At 43.5% G+C, this 14903-nt stretch overlaps 1 long non-coding RNA gene across 2 annotated transcripts in view; it reads left to right on the forward strand.

Annotated features, from left to right (window-relative positions):
• The first annotated feature begins 236 nt into the window (after nt 1-236).
• Nucleotides 237-14903, forward strand: part of LOC141166317 (uncharacterized) — a 55874-nt gene continuing 41207 nt past the window's right edge. For both annotated transcript variants that reach the window (XR_012251278.1, XR_012251279.1), the window contains exon 1: nt 237-727. This is a non-coding gene — a long non-coding RNA (uncharacterized lncRNA). The remainder of the gene's footprint in view (nt 728-14903) is intronic.

Raw genomic sequence — 14903 nt, forward strand, 5'->3', positions numbered from 1 at the left:
GCAGGGGGCTATTTACTAATTGTGCAGGTGGCTATTTACTAATTGTGCAGGGGGATATTTATGCAGTGTGGAGGGGGAGAGGTTTAATCTGTGGGGGTGGGTGCAGGCACATTATTGGTAGCGAGGGGGAAAATGTGTGCGAACACAGTATGGGAAGCGAGGGTGATGGGATGTGTGCTGACACAGTATGGGGAGTTAGGGGGATGTGTGAGGAGGAAATATGAGGAGGTAGGGGAATAGTGTGAGAAGACACTATGGGGGAAGAAAAGTGTGAGTGGGCACAGAATAGAGAGAGTAGTGGGTGGGGGATAGCATGGGGGGACAGTGTAAGGTCACAGCCAGGAGGAAGAGTGTGATGAGGGGGCACAGTACAGAGACTGGGACCTATAGGGGGGACACAGTGTGAAGAGGGGGCCCAGTATGGAAAGGAAAGGGTAGTATGGAGGGCATATGTCATAAGAGGGACAGTGTGTGAGTCATATTTTGTGCAGGGAATATAGAGAGGGGCCATTATTTATTTAGGGGATCAATGTAGGGCAGATATTTGTATTCAGGAGCATTATAATGACGCTGCTAATCTTTAAGGACATCGTGTGGGGATGTGCTGCGGAAGACCGGAGAAGATGGAAGTCTGCAGAGACGAGCTGTGGATGGGAAAAGTCATCATGTGTCTGGACAAGAGGAAGAAAAGAAAGAGAACGACTCCAGAGACAGCGTCACCTATAAGGTACCTGGATGTAAATGTTTTTTATGATGCTGACATTTTTATATTTTTATTTATGTTAGGAGGATTAAAAATATTGTCCACGTTTGTGATTAGTCTGCAGTCATTCTGTGTGACTGCTGACTTCTGAATTCCTTTTTTTTTGTTTAGGGGAGGGGTAGGATGCAAAGCTTAAACCTCGGGGCTTGGGCCCCTGATCTTTTAAAACTCTAGCAATGCCCCTGGTGTGTGCACATTTCTGCGACCCGTATATGTGCAAGTCTGCATGTGTATACATGACTGCGTGTGCATATGTGTGCGACTGCATGTGCATGACTGTGTGTGCATGCCTGCTTGTGTCTGACTGCATGTGTGTGTGTGACTGCATGTGTGTACTGTATCTAGGGAGCTATGTGGTGCCTCCTACTGGATGTAGGGAGCTACGTTTCTTCCTCCTACTGGAGGTAGGGAGCTGCGTGCGGCCTCCTACCGGAGGTAGGGAGCTGCGTGCGGCCTCCTGCCGGAGGTAGGGAGCTGCGTGCGGCCTCCTGCCGGAGGTAGGGAGCTGCGTGCGGCCTCCTGCCGGAGGTAGGGAGCTGCGTGCGGCCTCCTGCCGGAGGCAGGGAGCTGCGTGCGGCCTCCTGCCGGAGGCAGGGAGCTGCGTGCGGCCTCCTGCCGGAGGCAGGGAGCTGCGTGCGGCCTCCTGCCGGAGGCAGGGAGCTGCGTGCGGCCTCCTGCCGGAGGCAGGGAGCTGCGTGCGGCCTCCTGCCGGAGGCAGGGAGCTGCGTGCGGCCTCCTGCCGGAGGCAGGGAGCTGCGTGCGGCCTCCTGCCGGAGGCAGGGAGCTGCGTGCGGCCTCCTGCCGGAGGCAGGGAGCTATATGGGAACTTGTGACGACACAGCTTTTAATCCTAATTATCCAAAATAATAATTAATAATACTTATCTAAATTAAGTAGGCCAGGAGAAATACACTATTATTTTTATGTTGACTTTTGAATTCATGTGTTTCTTCAGGTAGGGCAAGAAACATGGACTTTTGTCATAAGTCTGAATGTTGACTTCTCTTGTAGGTTGAGTTAAGCCTTGTTAACTGATGAATAGCTGTTATTTACATCTTATATCAACAGTACAATAAACTGTAGGAGCTATCTTTGCATGGGGTCTTTGAACAATGAATGTTTGTTAAATATGTTGATTAACCATTGTGTGGGCTCTGTGGCTTGTTGACTCGCAGAGCAGAGGAGTATAAGCTATTAAGATCAATTAAATGATCAAACAATGGAGAGTTAAACTCATCTCACCTCCCCCTGACCTGTAGAAAATGTCTTGAAGGGCAGTTGCGAACCATATAAGGGGGTTATGACTCTGTATCAGGAGTCTTTTTACAAAACCGCAGACAGGAACACTAAGGGACAGCTCTACAGGACAGCATGGCTCCATCCAGAGGTATACAGATCTGCTCTATTGACTATCACAGAACTCATGGATATATTCGGGAGAAATCCAGGTTGGGACCATCCGGTCACTTGGTTCCATGGATATGTCAGGAGAAGCCAGATTGGGACCCGAGGGTCTCCTGGCCACGTACCTCAATGGATTGTCAGCTTCCTAAGCTTGCCGCTATGTTCTCTCTGTTGGTGTCCACAAAAAGCGGGGTGCCACTTGTTGAGTTAGTTGGCCCTGGAAGTCCCAAAGTCGCAGCTGCTCTATTCCCAGCGGGCCAGCGGAAGGGTGAGACTGTGTTGTTTTGCACCATCTTGGGTGTTTGCTGGGACTGTTCTATATGTTTATTGTGTGTTTGGTGGTTCAATAAAGTATTGCCACACTGTTTTAACCTCACTCTGTGTTATCTGAGTAGTGTTATGCCCATAGAAGACCCTGTGTCTTCACAGTACTCATACTGTACATAGGGGGATTTTGTGGGGGCTCATACTGTATGTAGAGGGCTATGTGGGGCTCATACTGTATGTAGGGGGTTGGGGGACACTGGGTCGCCCGTGGGTGTAATACTAATCAGACAACACAGGGTGAGGGTAAAACAGTGTGGCAATACTTTATTGAACCACCAAACAGACGTTAAACCTATAGAACAGTCCCAGCAAATACACAAGATGGTGCCAGTTACAGAGTTTCCCCCTTCCGCTGGCCCGTCGGGAATAGAGCAGTGAGGTATGTGGCCAAGTGACATGATTGTCCCAACCTGAATTTCCTCATAACGGCTCTGAGAGTTCAGTGATAGTCAATGGAGCAGATTTGTATTTCTCTTGATGGAGCCATGTGTCCTGGTTGCTATGCTGAATAGTCTCTCTTGGCTGTCTCTTTGTATAATCTCCTCGATACAGAGGCATATGCCCCTTTATATAGTTTCCTATAGTCCTTTCAAGCACACATCCACAGGTCAAGGATAAAGGATGATGATATTAATCCGCAGGGCTTGAGTATCCACAGCTCATCCCCCCAGTGTTTACTGGCAAACCCCCTACAATGGTATTTAAAGGGGTTGTCCACTACTTTCACATTGATGCCCTATCCACAGGATAGGGCATCAATGTATAATCGGCCGGGGTCCCGCAAGCGGCACACCCGCCGATCAGCTGTTATCGGTAGCGGCGGCTGCCGGCCGGAAGTCCTTACCTGTGGTGCTTGGCTGTCGATCTGTAGTGGCCGCCAGGGGTTACTATACATCCGCCTCCCATTCAGTCATTCAGTTGAATAGGAGGCGGATGTGCAACAAGTGCCAGCCCCTACAACTTAACGGCCAAGCACCACAGGAAAGGACTTCCGGCCGCCGCTGCCAGCACCGATAACAGCTGATTGGCGGGGGTGCCACTACGGATAAGGCATCAATGTGAAAGGAGTGGACAACTCCTTTAACATATCTTGCAAACATCCATTGTTCAAAGATCCTGAGTCTCTGTCTTTCAAAACTGGCAGATAATACATTGTAGGAGCTGATATAATATGAATGCCTGTTATTTACATCCATTAACAAAATATAAACTCAAGTGATCAACATATCTTGAGTTTTAAACTAGAACAATGTGGGAAGGGAAGCAAAAGGCCAGAAAAAGCCATACAGCTGACAAATACTATTGAGATCTCTGCTATTGGAAGTGGAAAGGAAGAACAAAGACAAAAAAATCTAAGTAATAAAAATATGGGAGGAAGAGAAACCAATCACAAACTAAAATGTTTTTATACAAATGCACAAAGCATGGGCAACAAACAAGGAGAATTGGAACTACTAATGCAGGAAAAGAAATATGATGTCATTGGAATCACTGAAACTTGGTGGGACGATACACATGATTGGAATAAAAGGCTAAAAGGATACAACTTATTTGCAAGAAACAGACTTGATAAACGAGGAGGAGGTGTCGCATTGTATGTTAGAAAAGCGTATATCTGCACAGAGATTGAAGCTTCAGAGACTGGGAGTTCTGTGGAAACTGTTTGGGTAAGAATACAAGGAGAGAACAACGGAAAGGACACCATTGTAGGCATTTACTACAGGCCACCTGGGCAAGCTGAAGATATGGATGAACTCTTTATGTATCAAATGACCAAGTTCTCAAAAAAATATGACGTAGTGGTCATGGGAGATTTCAACTATCCAGACATTTGTTGGGAATCTCTCTCAAGTAAAACTAACAGGTCAAGCAAATTCTTATCCTCTCTTGCTGACAACTTTATCTTCCAAAAGGTAGGGGAGAAAACAAGGGGATCTGCTACTTTGGATCTAATCCTTATAAACAGGGAGGAAATGGTTGAGGAGGTAAAGGTGGCTGGGACCCTAGGAGGCAGCGATCATGCTATTATAGAATTTTGGATAATTAGAGGAGGAAGACATGTGAAGACTCAAACTTCAAGGTTAGATTTTAGAAAGGCAGATTTTAAGAGACTCAGAAAGAGAATAGGAGGGATCCAATGGCTGGATGTCCTTAAGGACAAAAATGTCCAGGAAGGATGGGAAATTTTTAAAAATGAGATTCTCAAAGCACAATCGTTAACAATCCCGAAAAGTAGGAAGAATGGGAAGCATTTAAGGAAACCAGGATGGATGAACACAGAACTTAAACACATGCTAAAAAGAAAGAAAGAAATGTTTATTAAATGGAAAGAGGGAGGCATATCTAAAGAAGATTATAATGCAGTCTGCAGATCCTGTAGGGCACGTATCAGGTTAAGTACATGGATAAGAATGAAGTGATTAACCAGAGTCAGCATGGGTTTGTAACTAACAAGTCATGTCAGACTAACTTAATTTCCTTCTATGACCGAATCACTGACTGGGTGGATCAGGGAAATGCTGTAGATATAGTATATCTTGACTTCAGCAAAGCATTTGACAAAGTATCTCACACCATCCTTATTGAAAAAATGACCAAGTATGCAATGGACCAGGCAACTGTTAGGTGGATTCATAACTGGCTTAGTGATCGGACTCAAAGGGTGGTTGTAAATGGCTTCACATCCAGCTGGATGAATGTCTCAAGTGGGGTACCACAGGGCTCCGTCCTGGGACCTGTATTGTTCAACATCTTTATCAATGATTTAGATGAAGGAATTGAGGGTAAACTGATTAAATTTGCTGATGACACAAAGCTAGGAGGGATAGCTAATACTAGAGAAGAGAGAGAGAGAGGATTCAAAAAGACCTAAATAAACTGGAGCAGTGGGCAGCAGCCAACAGAATGGTTTTTAACAGGGAAAAAAGCAAAGTACTACATCTGGGCAATAAAAATGAAAAAAGCATATACAGAATGGGAGGAATAGAGCTAAGCAACAGTACATGTGAAAAAGACTTAGGTATACTAATAGATCATAGACTGAACATGAGTCAACAGTGTGATGCAGCAGCAAAAAAGGCAAATACAATTCTGGGATGTATTAACAGAAGCATACAGTCTAGATCACGTGAAGTCATTATCGGACTTTACTCCTCTTTGGTCAGACCTCATCTGGAATACTGTGTACAGTTTTGGGCACCACATTTTAAAAAAGACATAGACAAACTGGAGCAAGTTCAGAGAAGAGCGACCAGAATGGTGACTGGTCTGCAAACCATGTCCTATGAGGAACGGTTGCAGGATTTGGGAATGTTTAGCTTGCAAAAAAGAAGACTGAGAGGAGACTTAATAGCTGTCTACAAATATGTCAAGGGCTGTCACATTGTAGAAGGATCATCTTTATTCTCATTTGCACAAGGAAAGCAATGGGATGAAACTAAATGGGAGGAGACACAGATTAGATATTAGAAAAAACTTTTTGACAGTGAGGGTGATCAATGAGTGGAACAGGCTGCCACGAGAGGTGGTGAGTTCCCCTTCAATGGACGTCTTCAAACAGAGGCTGGACAGACATCTGTTTGAGATGATTTAGTGAATCCTGCTTTGAGCAGGGGGTTGGACCAGATGACCCAGGAGGTCCCTTCCAACTCTACATTCTATGATTCTATGATATATTTATTATACAAATAATAGTCTGTGTTGATCAACCAAAGAAGAACACATTCAAAAGTCAACATAAAGGTGTATGGCTCCTGGCCTACTGAATGTGTCTGGCATAATTAGGAAAAAAAGCTGTATTGTCACAAGGTCTCCTATTGTATGTAGGGGGCCATGTGGGGGCTCATACTGTATATATTGAGCACAATTAATTATGCTGACATCCCCCTATAAAGTCATACAATTAATGTAAAAAAAATAATTATAATTAATATGTTAGCATTAATATTGAGCAGTATTAATTTCAGCCTATTGGTTCGGCCTCCACTACAGTCACGGTCTCATGTGGCCCCTCGGGAAAATTAATCTCCCACCCCTGCTCTTTTTCATATAGCGCTATGTTATGCATAGTGCTGTACACAAGGAAAAAATTTGTGCGGTGCGCTATGTGCGCCGCTGTCTGTCTTTTTCCATCTACAGATGTGCACCAGAGCACCTGTATGTTACTCACATGACTTATCACATAATCTATCAAAATAGGATCATGTGACATGTCACGTGATACATTGGGTACCTGGGGGAGGGGGCCCACACCTTCTAAACTGCCCAGGACCCTGGTTACTCTTAATTCACCCCTGCTCACCAATGCAAGTCAATGCGTGCGAAAAAAAAAATGCACGGCACACGGACCATGCTTATGCCATCAGCTTTTATGAGGAGGCAAGTTCCGGACAGGACCAAGGAAATGCTGTGGATGTTGTGTATATGGACTTTTCAAAAACCTTTTGATACGGTTCCACGCAAAAGGTTGATACATAAAATGAGAACAATGGAGATAGGGGAAAATATATGTATGTGGGTTAAGAACTGGTTCAGTGATAGGAAACAAAGGGTGGTTATTAATGGAACACACTCAGACTGGGTCTCAGTTAACAGTGGGGTACCACAGGGATCAGTATTGGGCCCGCTTGTTTTTCACATATTTATTAATGACCTTGTAGGGGGCATACAGAGTAGTATTTCAATATTTGCAGATGACACTAAACTTTGCAGGGTAATCAATACAGAGGAGGACAATTTTATATTACAGGAGGATCTATGTAAACTAGAAGCTTGTGCTGATAAATGGCAAATGAGCTTTAATGGGGATTAATGTAAGGTAATGCACTTGGGCAGAGGAAATAAAATGTATAACTATATGTGACAGATCAAGGGGACGGGGTAGAAAGAGTACCTATAAGAGATGGCAAAACAGAGGTCCTCTAAGACAGGGACCGCTCTCCCCCACACCTTTTGTCTATGGTTTCACCCTCCACCTCGTCTTCCTCCTCTTCTTTTTTAGAGAACAGGGATGCAAGATACCATTTACGAGAACGGATGGTGAATTACAATCGGTAGTTAATTTTGAACCACGGTCTGCCCTACATGCTGGCTCTGATAGGAGTATTTTGAATCTGTCCTCACGTACCCTTACAGTTATGGAGAGAAGGGTTTTGGGTGCTGGACTATCATTTGTCCCTACGACCCGTTTCGATCCTTTTCTGTGGGTCAAGGATATTGAACTATTTCTTAGAAAACTGAGGTGGAAGAAGTTCTCCCATAATGACAGACATAGATGCCAAGAACTTGGTATCTCTCTGGATGAACTTAAAGATGTTCACCTTTTGACAGGATTGGCAGAGGAGGGGAGTCGCGGATTGGGTGAAGGTCCTTTCTCAGATTTGAGATTGAAGAGTACAAAAATGCCACCTATGGGGGAGATTAGCAGTATAGACATCTTTTCCTCACTTGTCACTGAGGAGATAAAGAAAATTAATCCAAGATCACATAGAGTGAAGTCCAATCTCACTTTTGAGGAGCGAAGAGCACTACAGGTTTTGAGTAGTGATACCTCCCTTGTCATTAAACCATCAGACAAGGGAGGGAATGTAGTACTTTTGGACTGTGATCAGTATATTGCCATGTGTGTCGATATCCTTTCAGACACCATGACTTATAAGATACTGCAAGGTGACCCTACCCATATTTATACCAAAGCTCTATCTGCTATCTTACAACAAGCTAGACGAGACTGCCTTATTTCATCAAGCGAATTCAATTTCCTTCCGAAATTCCCTACGACTGCGACTTTCTATGCCCTCCCTAAAGTCCACAAGGGGTTTCCTCCATTGAAAGGAAGACCCATTGTCTCTGGTGTAGATGCATTGAGTCAGAACTCGAGTATTTACCTTGACCAGATGCTTAGACCTTTTGTCACGGCCCTTCCTTCCTTCCTCAGGGATACAACAGATTTGTTAACTAAATTGGATGGCATCATAGTGGAACCAGGGACTATTCTGGCCTCAATTGATGTGGAGGCGTTGTACTCCAGTATACATCATACGGCAGGTATATCAGCAGTTGATTTTTTTCTTAAAACAAGGGGTAATCATCTTTTCCCGCATAATGGTTTTATCCTTGAATTATTGAAATATGTGTTGACTCACAATTTTTTTCTTTTTCAGGGTAAATTCTACCACCAGCTCATGGGCACAGCAATGGGGAGCCCCTGTGCCCCCACTTATGCTAATTTGCTCCTGGGTTGGTGGGAGGACACTATAGTTTTCGGGGACGGGGATGTCATCGGTGGCCCATATATTCAATTTTGGGGTCGTTATATTGATGACATCCTCGTCCTCTGGATGTGTGATGAGGTGTCTTTCATTGGCTTTATACAACGTCTAAATGTCAATGAATTGGGCCTAATATTTACATATGAAATTGGTGGCAAAAAACTGGCTTTTCTGGATGTCTTGTTATCAATTGATGATGCAGGTTCTCTGAAGTCATCGATTTTTAGAAAACCAACCGCGGCTAATAGTCTCCTAAATTGGGGAAGCTATCACCCTAAACCATTAAAACGGGGGATTCCGAAGGGTCAGTTTTTAAGATTAAGGAGAAATTGCTCATCCACTTCTGATTTTTTGTCAAAGGCTAGGGATTTGAAAAGTCGATTTATCGATCGTAATTATCCGAGCAGGGTATTAAATAAAGCATTTACACATGCCCTACAACAGGATAGGTCCACACTACTTATAGCTCGTGACCGATCTGAACAGACTACATTAACCAGATTGATAGGGACTTTTGATGATCAACATCCAAAAATTATGACAATCCTGAAGAAACATTGGGGCATCCTAAAGGTAGATCCGGACATTGCTAAGTGTATTGCGGATTTTCCATCTGTTACTTTTAGGAGAGGTAGATCCGTAAAAGATCAATTGGTACATAGTCACTTTACACCTCCGAGGAAGGAGGGTACTTGGCTGGACAGAAGGTCTATTGGGACTTTTAGATGTGGGAAATGCTCTTTTTGTCGACATATATCTGTCTCTGACACCTTTATGAGTTCTGTCACCAAACGTATTTATAGAAATAAATTCTTTGCTAATTGCAGGAGTATGGGTGTAGTTTATATTTGTACCTGTACCTGTCCTAAAGATTACGTAGGGAAGACTAGGAGACAATTTAAGGTCCGTATTGGAGAGCATTTGGGGGATATCCGTAACAACAGGGATACACCCCTAGCTAAACACATCAATTTGCATCACGGAGGCGACTTAAATTCTTTCACGTTTCGTTCAATAGAAGTCGTAGATATGCCAATTCGTCAAGGTGATTGGGATCGCAAAATTTTACAGCGAGAGGCGAGGTGGATTTTTTGGCTCGAGTCCCTAGCCCCTGGAGGTATCAATGAACAATTGAGTTTCTCGAGTTTCATCTAGCCACTGTATGTTTTTTTCTTTATTACCCTTACTGACAAAATCAATATCAGCCTTCTTTATAAATTATAGCTTGTTAACTATTTTCCAGTGTATTTATCATATACATTGTGAATTTGGGACACTGCTGTTATCAACAAGTTTATGGACTATAAGCCTTTTTTTTTTTTGGGTATTGTAATTTTTTGTCATTTTTGTGTGCATATCAGTGTTGTCTCTCTTTTATTATTTATTTTTTCATTTTCGTGTCTATTATTTTATTTGATGTCATTATGTCTATAGGTTATTCAATATGTAACATCCACAAGTATGAGAACTGTTATTGGTGCGAGGGTTTATCATTGTTTTCCCCTATATATTGTGTGCCCTTTAAAATCGTAGGTTATAAATACTGCAGTACGAGTAATTGGGACGTAGTTTGAGTACCCTTCTCTGTGAATTGCGCTATCTACGCAGCCGGATTTTGAGTTATACGTAACATCCGGTGTAAAAAGGAACGGACTTTGCGTAGTCCCCTTTGTTTTCCTTCTGTGTCTGCGTAACCGGAAGTTACGTTTTGCGTAACTCCCGGAAATGACACTGAACAATGTATGGAGGGTATCGTGGAACGCTGCTTGCGCCTCATGGGATAAGGTAACCGCATTATTAACTGCAGGTGTTCTGCCCTATGGGATTTGGGCACTAATTAAGGGAGTTATATATAGAGAGACCATGTGCATTAGTCTATATACGTTTTTTTTGGATTATGGAAACACACATTTGTTGTGCACCTACTATGGGCTTTCTCCTCTGATACTGTCTGTCCCCTGATGAGCCCCATACTGAGGAGGGGGTGAAACGCGTAGGGACTGGGACTAGGTCAATGGGACCTCATGTTTGGCATACCACCTTGGGACATTTATTGATGGACGTTCTTTGGATAAACTTGAATGGGCGTACCTGCTGACAACTCCTTTTAGGAAATTTATTGTTCTTTTTGGCTGGATTATCTGCATGTCCCTCTAGGAACATCGCTTGAAATACACTATCTGCCATCTCAGAAGAAATGCGCTTAAGATAAGTCTATCTGTCTACTTTCATAATCACCTTTATTGGATATACTATATTACTGCAGACACTGGGATGTCAATAGTGGACATTTTGTCATTTTTTGCGAGGATAAACTGTTGCATAATTGCTGATGCTAGAACAGTATGAATGGTCGCCTCATTCTTTTTCTTTAGTTTTTCTGAAATTCTATACTTGTATTGCCTGGAATATATCATTTGTCATCTCAGAAGAAATGCATTGAATATGAGCCCGTTTATTTATTTATTTATTTATTTTTTTCTTGCAACCATCTTGTTAGGATGCGCCGCATAACTGCGGATATTGGGATGTTATCTATGGACATCTTGTTATTTTTTCCGAAGATAACTGTTGTATAATTGCTGTTGCTGGGACAGTTTATATTTTTTCTGAGGGACAACTATAATTGGATACACGTATTGTTTGATATTCATCATCTGTCATCTCAGAAGAAATTGCACCTAAGAATAAGTCCATTTATTTACCACCCTCTAGGATTTGCTATATAACCACGAATGCTGGGACATTGATAATGGACATTTTGTTAAGTTTTTCTGAGGATAACTGTCTTCCTAGTTGATTACGACTGGGACATTATCATTCCCCTTTTTTTTTTTTTTTTTTCTCTTTCTCTCTGAGGGACTACTACAATTTGAGACATTCATCGATAATCGTCCATTAGTATTTTTGCTTGGGTCATTTTAGTTTGGCCCTATGGTTTATAATATTTACGAATTTTGATAGACATCTCAGAAGAACTATCTTATATTAAGTTTATCTTATACTAAGTTTGTCTTTTTATTATGTTTATTTATCCTCTGACATCTTTTATTAATACTAGTAGTTGTGTTTTTTCTAGTATTTGATTACAATTGATTATTCCCTTCATGATCCCAGGCGACTTGTGGTCCCGTTAGCTATATGTCTAACAAATACTAGCTGATATCTCATAAAAACGGACGTTAGTTTACTGAGCCCATTTTTTTGTTTATGTGATTGCTACGTGTAACGGGCTATTCTCTATTGAGTCCATTTTTGATACTGTATGTGATTGGCATTTTGCGGGCGACAGTTGGTTAAGTCTATTTTGTATAGTCGATTACTATCTATAAGGGGCTATTTTTCATTTAGTCCATTTTTGATACTGTATGTGACTGGCATCTTGTTGCTGTATTTGACGCCTTGCAATTTATGTATTATTTTTTATTCTTATCTTTCACTTTTGGTTACACGGGGATATAGGGATAGCTTAGCCTTACCCACTGACGAGTGGGGATATTAGTCGAACCCTTAGGGTAAACTGTATACTTGGCCTTTATGTGGGCTATTATCTACTACTAGGGTGACCTAGGGCAATTTTTGGATCGTTGTCTTACATCCCTCCGTTTATATGATAACTGTAGTATATCGAAGTTTATATTTGTTCTTGTGTGTACACTTTGTTCCATAGGTACCATTGAGTATCTTTTTATAGAAGAAACTATTAAAGGTATTTTTTAGGGTCATTTTCTTTGGTTTTGGTTTCTATATGTGACGCGCCCCCTGGGCCGTGGGGTACCCGGAGCCGGGCCTGTAGATGCTGGGGGTTGTAGTCACCATGGTGGTGACCCGGTCCGTGACCCAGGTGGTCAATCTAAGGGTAGTTTATGTATATCTGTTATGTATAGTCCGACTACGCCACCTGTGGAATGCGGTTATTGGGAACCGCCGCTGCGGAGCAGTCCGCTGAAGCTGGTGGTATGTGCAGCAAGGTGATGTAACTCCCCACAGGAAGAGTGGAGCTTCAGGGCAGCGTGTATGGATGATGGTGGTGGTAGTGCAAGGTATCAGTAATGACAACATGGAGTCTTTGCAGTGCAGTCCCAGGGTCTTTACTGTCGGCAATTATATGGGCCCCAACGGGAGTACCGGCTAGTGATGAGGGCCTGATCAGTCTGGGAACAATCCTAGAGTCCTCCTGGCCAAGTGAAGTTGTAGGCCTGCCGTTCTGACTATACTCTTTGGCTATCCCGCTTATAGTCATGTTGTAGCCCACGTCCCTGAGTGTAACGTGCTGTGCTCACCCGTATGGCTGGCGACTCGGGCCTTGTGTATTCCTCGCTCCTCTGTGGCGGTACGGGTCCTTTCGTGTGGCTGAGCCTCCGGGCTTCTGTTGGGCCAGGAGACCTGCAATCTCCTGCCCTGCGGTATCTGCTGCTGGGTATGCAATCTCCACAGCCTCGGACTCCGGCTTCCGGTCCTCTGTGGATACTAGCCAGGACGAGCTAGCTCCAGCTCCAGTCCCTGGCTCTGTACTCCTTCGTGTCCTGCTTGACTCCACACACTGAACTTTAGACTCAGACTCTCTAACCCCGCCTCCAGATCCAGTTATAAAGGGCAGGATCCTCCCCTTTCTGGTCTGGGGCAGGAGGTGTTGCATGTTATGTGTTCCTGACCAGGAAACTCCTGTTTTGCTCCCAGACATGGTATTACTACCACTGTGGCAACCAGACCCTCTGGGGTGCCACATATGCTTAATTGTAAAACACTGGGCAAAACTGTAACTGAAAAAGACTTGGGTGTATTGGTAGACAACAAGCTCACATTTGGGGGCCAGTGTCAGGCAGCTGCTACAAAGGCAAATAAAATAATGGGATGCATTAAAAGAGGCAAAGATGCTCATGAGGAGGACATAATTTTACCACTATACAAGACAGTAGTGTGACCACACTTAGAATACTGTGTACAGTTCTGGTCTCCAGTGTATAAGAAAGACATAGCTGAACTAGAGCGGGTGCAGAGAAGAGCGACCAAGGTTATTAGAGGACTGGGGTTCTGCAATACCAAGACAGGTTATTACACCTGGGGTTATTTAGTTTGGAAAAATGAAGGCTTAGGGGTGATCTTACTACTATGTACAAATATATGAGAGGACAGTACAAAGACCTTTCTACTGATCTTTTTACTGAGGCCTGAGATGAGGACAAGGGGGCATCTTCTACGTCTGGCGGAAAGAAGGTTTAATCATAATCACAGATGCGGATTCTTTACTGTAAGAGCAGTGAGACTATGAAACTCTCTGCCGCATGATGTAATGAGTGATTCACTATAAAAATTTAAGAAGGGCCTGGATGCCTTTCTTGAAAAGTATAATATTACAGGTTATATATACTAGATTCCTTGATAGGGTGTTGATCCTGGAACTAGTCTGATTGTCGTATGGAGTCAGGAAGGAATTTTTTTCCCCAATGTGGAGCTTAGTGTTTGTCACATGTTTTTTTTTGCCTCCTCTGGATCAATATGTTAGGCTTCGGGTTGAACTAGATGGACTTAGTAACATAGTCTTCCTTCAACCTTAAAAACTATGTATAGCATCCATATAATACGCACCTATGTAACACCCTTCAGTGGCTGTGGTGGCATCTCGGCGCAGAAATTCTGAGTCTCCGATCTTCATCTGGCCTTGTTTTCTGTGTTTTGGCCATCATGTCAACAAGACAAGGGTGTTTGGGGCAAGAGACATGTTGGTGAGGGGGTTGTTGGCGGCCGTGATGCTGGCACTGGAGGTGGCTGCCAAGATGCTGGCACTTGAGATGGTGGTGGCTGTCAAGATGCTGGCACTGGAGGTGGTTGCCATGATGCTGTCACTGTAGGTGGTGATGGCTGCCAAGATGCTGTGACTGGAGGTGGTATTGGTGGCTGCCGTGATATTGGCACTTTAGGTGATGGTGGCTGCCATGATGCTGACAATGGAGGTGGTGGCTGCCGTGATGGTGGGTCTGCTGAGTGACCTTCTTGGGGGTCTAATCACCGGTTTTTGTTGACCTCAGAAAGCTGCTCACTTTCGAGGAATTCAAAAATGGCCATTGGTAAATTTGGTGGCATGGTGACGGACAATACAATTTGGAGGGTGGCCCTGTTCTGCAGCCTCAAAGAAAAGG

Source organism: Phyllobates terribilis, unplaced genomic scaffold, assembly GCF_046119375.1.
Source record: "Phyllobates terribilis strain yellow unplaced genomic scaffold, ASM4611937v1 Scaffold_11__3_contigs__length_659146591, whole genome shotgun sequence".
Taxonomy (NCBI): Eukaryota; Metazoa; Chordata; class Amphibia; order Anura; family Dendrobatidae; genus Phyllobates; species Phyllobates terribilis.